Below are 4652 nucleotides of genomic sequence, written 5' to 3'. Positions count from 1 at the left end.
GTGTGGGCTGCTGTACTGTGACTGAGCTCCATCCATATGTGCATTGCTTGTACAGCTCCCTCGCACACCCTGTAGAGGTGTCGGGAACCAGAATGTTACATCACACCGGGCCAGCCACCTCTACAGAACATGAGAGGGAGCTGTAAGCAATGCACGTATGGATCGAGCTAGCTCCCTCGCAGCCATTGTCCTATCACATCCCACCTCAAGCTGACACTCGGCTCTGGGACTCTGGGAGGCATATTTTGAATGACTGCTAGGCGCAAGAACTGACAGTGCTGTGCTAGGGGAAGGCTGAGGAGCCTCTCACCTAGAAAAGTGGAAGGCACACGTCTGACTCTATTTGGTACATGACCAGAGGTCATAATCTTGGCCTTTTTGATGTTCAATCGACGTTTGTTGAAGGAGCTGGGTGTAAAATTGTCAGTCGAACATTGACTGCAGTGACTCCAATGAGCTGCAAAATCGATAAATGGTCACTCACACTCCAAATTGATGCAAGGTCAATATCTTTTATTGACTGAGATAGTGTCACATTATAGCAGCGACGTTTCGGAAACAAGTGGCTCCTTCTTCAGGCAAACATAAATCTTTGTTTCTCGTCCTGGCTGGGCCCCCCTGTGCCCCGGGCCGAATAGCGCCCGCCTGGTTCGCTATGGCGATAGTTCTGCCACTGCATATGACACATCTTTTGGAATATAGCAGTAGCCTGCAATAGATAGAGTGCAAAATAGATTCTCCACCCAAAACTGAAACACAAATTTAACATGAATTTTAGAATTATAGAGTACAGTGTCTCAATATTAGTATAACTAATCTGTGCTATCTCACCCAGTTAGATTTTTTTGCATACTTCATGGACTTATTTATAGGTGTATATGGAATATTCACCAGCAAATGGTATTCATTGATTTGATTTGATTTTTGTATTCACACTTATGCACCTATGTATAAAAGTGACCCCCCTGGATTGATCATATGAGTTCCCTATACCTGATGGTCTCAGTGAAGATACTATTACAATTTTAATTCATATAGTTAAAGGGTGATCTAATTTTATTTGTATTTGCGCTATGGGTTTTTAATCCTGCATTTCAAAATTACAATATACCATTTAGTTTAGTTACAATCAGGTTGTTTGAGCTTGTTATATTATATTTGAATACGTTTTTTTTTCTTTGTAGTCTGAGGACATCTAGTGACTATTAACAGTATTGCTATACTATGTAAACTGAAAATATACTATAGTAAATATTGCTTTCAGGATCAGGTGTACAGACAGAGTAGAACAAATTGAACCATAGCTCCCATCTTTCAAGTATTCAACTAGAGTTTGTAACCTAGTTTGTACATATTGTTATGGGGAGCAATAAAATGCTAGTTGCATTTATGGGTTTGGAGAATATTGGGAATCCAAAACAGAGCAAGTGTGAACACAGTGCAAAACATTCAATGGCAGCTTTAGAGTCACAACCATGATAGAGACTGCAATACAGGGTTAGATTTAGAGCAGACAAACATGAGAAACTTCAAATAAATGGTGATTGCAAATGGCTATCACCAAGGTGCAGGGAACAGAGGAATTTGGTCAACACTGAGTTGAAGGTAGGGATTGACAGCTACTAACATTAGGGCCAGTTTTAAACTAAATGGGGCCTTGGGTAGTTACATATTGGGGTTCACAATTAATTTCTTTACTGTGTGACGGAGTGTCTCAATACAATAAGAATTGGACTGCGGTGATATGCAGGGGTGCCAATGGAAAATAGATGGGTTAGAAGATCAATGCTTCAATAAGTGGATAGTTTATTGATAAAAGATAGATAAAATACAAGTATCTCTCCACTCACGTCTAATACAGTGTATAGGACATGATGACTCAAGGATCCTTATATGTTTGGAATACATTTCCTCAGGATAAGTGTATGTATAAAGTCACTCGCACTCCAATAGAATTTCAAGTCAAAAGCGGTTTATTGACTCGATTGCTATCACATCATACAGCGACGTTTTGGAACAACAGCGGTTCCTTCTTCAGGCAAACAGAATTTTATCTCTTTTGTACCAATTAAAAATCCACCATCTTTGCAAACCACCATGTTATTCAGTTCCAAAGTGTCTCAGCGTTTCAGCAAGTGTCGTTCACGTATATGTTTTGCATACTGTTTTGCATTTAAAGCACATTTTGTTGCAGAGAAAAGGCACCAAATTGCAGTAAAACATGCATTAAATAAGCAAGTTTAAAGGCAGCATTTGTAAAATTGTTATAATGTGAATCCAGCCTAGCATAGGACTGCTATAAGTGTTAATTGCTTCTTGGTAATCATCTAATTTGTATCACATTGATTCCAGAGCGCTACAAATTATGGCTGCAACAACTAATCAATTAAATTAGGGTCTAAAATAACAGATATATTCACCCGAACCTCGGGCCCACGTGGGTGCTAGACCAGTCCCTGCAGCCTCTCTCCGCATGTGCTCCAAAGATATAAGGATCCTTGAGTCATCATGTCCTATACACTGTATTAGACGTGAGTAGAGAGAGGCTGCAGGGACTGGTCTAGCAGCCAGATGGGACTTAGGTTCAGGTGAGTATATCTTTGTTATTTTAAACCGTAGACAAAAAAAAGCACTTAACCCTTGCGGGGGCAGGGGGGTTGCCCCATTTCAAGGGTTGAGTTATATTGTGCTTGGCGTCCTACCTTAAAGTAAACCTGCATGAGACAAACCTAGAGAATTGCCACTGCCGACCTCTCTTTCTGAAAATGCTATTGGGCTTCATGAGGGTCCATTCACACTGTCATTTTGTGCATTACATTTTAACATTCCATGTGCCATGCGTCACGTGTTTGGTTAAGGCAGCCTTTTCAAAATTAATGGTATGCCTTAACGCTACAAATGTTGACGTGTGACACAACGCAAGTGTGAATGGGCCCAATGTATTGAAGCCAGGGAGTCTGTAAGAGCGTTTTGGAAAATAATGAACATGCAGAATGTGCACCACAACATATGGTAGTGTATTACCATGCATTGTGGTGCCCTGCAACCCATGTTCATTGGAGCTGTGTTGGCTTAGTGTGTTGAGTTGTGATTAAAAATAAATACCACTGCAACTTGCTAATGCTTGTAACGTGTGCAATACTGCAATGCACTGCATTGTAAAAGTGTGTTTCAGCCTTGGGTCACTGATCTGGAACAGACTTATGAAAATTGTCTGCATACTTGTTCCAGGCCACTGACTTCAAAAGTGTTGAAGCCACTGGGTCATAAAAAAAGCCAGAGAGCTAGCTAGATCAACTAGGTCAGCAATGCTGCCCCTATCCCTCATTATACATTTACTTTAGATAATTGTAAGTATTAATGTTAGAGCATTTCACAAGAATTTAGTGAGTGAGATACTGATACATATTAGTAAGAGTACCATTTAACACACAAAGTGAAAATTATGGCTTCTAAGCAATCATTATCAATAGTTCATTATATAAGTGGAGGTGTGAATTACCTTATTTTCTTGGTAAAAATAACTCAACGTCTTAGGAATTTTTCTCTCCAATGGCACATGTGAAAAGGCAGACAGAGATGATAGATGTGGCTTCTGACTTTTCATTCTTGAATATTGCATTTTCTTTTCATCATATCCCTCGGTTCCCATTATAATTTGTATACAATCATCAAGGAATGTGTAAAGCGTGCAAAGCCTGTTCACTATCCCACTGAATTGTTTCCTGGCCTCCTGAAGCTATAACTGGTTGCTAGGAATCTAAAAGGTGCAAACAAACCACAACCTTACAAAAGGCTTCCCATATGAAGCGTTTGATGGAAGAATGGTCTGTGTTTCTCTCCTAGCGACCAGTCAGTGTCTAACTGAAAGAAAAAGAACACATTTTTAAAGGCACCCACACATACCCACAGACATACAGTCGGATTTATAACAATAAAGATACATAGAAAAGCAAGACTACAACATATATACACACAAGTTAACACTTTTCTAGAACCACAGTTAACTTTTATTAAAATATCAAGCCAGACATAAAATATCAAAACAGATTACTAAAGATGCAACAGACTTTCACTGTAAGGGGTCATCCACGTACCTGGTTACCTTCCAGAATTGACCTGGCAATTTTGGGTTTGGTTGCCAGGTCATTACTGAAACACTTGCATCTCCAGAATGTCATTAGGGCTATGTTCACGCCATGTCCGGACAAGATTTGGAGCAGATCTGCAAGCGCAGTGCGTTTTTGATGTGTTCCGGTGCATTTTTTAATCTTAAAATGGGCTTTCAGGTGCAGTCCAGTGCGTTTGCATGTGTTTTGGATGTGTTTACATGCATTCCAATGTGTTCCAGACCAGAAATTATAGTGCATGCAGCACCGGAACAGACTGCACTGGTGTGAACAGAGCCCAGAAATACCATAGGAATACATTGGGATGCATTTCAGGTGTGGACAAAAACTGTTCTGGTTAAGATCTGGTCCAGACATGGTGTGAATAAACCCTGTTCACACCACTTCTTGTGCGTTCCAGCATGGTTAGCTGCAGGAACTGGAACGCACTGGATCGCATTAGAAAATCCCCCCTGCAATCTAGGGCGGAAGGGGGAGTGGTGGGGCAATTAACGCAATGGCACCGCAATCACGACCCCCCCC

Source organism: Nanorana parkeri, unplaced genomic scaffold, assembly GCF_000935625.1.
Source record: "Nanorana parkeri isolate BGI_ZX_2015 unplaced genomic scaffold, ASM93562v1 scaffold1334, whole genome shotgun sequence".
NCBI classification, from domain to species: domain Eukaryota; kingdom Metazoa; phylum Chordata; class Amphibia; order Anura; family Dicroglossidae; genus Nanorana; species Nanorana parkeri.
The sequence above is the reverse complement of the archived record's forward strand: the minus strand, read 5'-3'. Positions refer to the sequence as shown.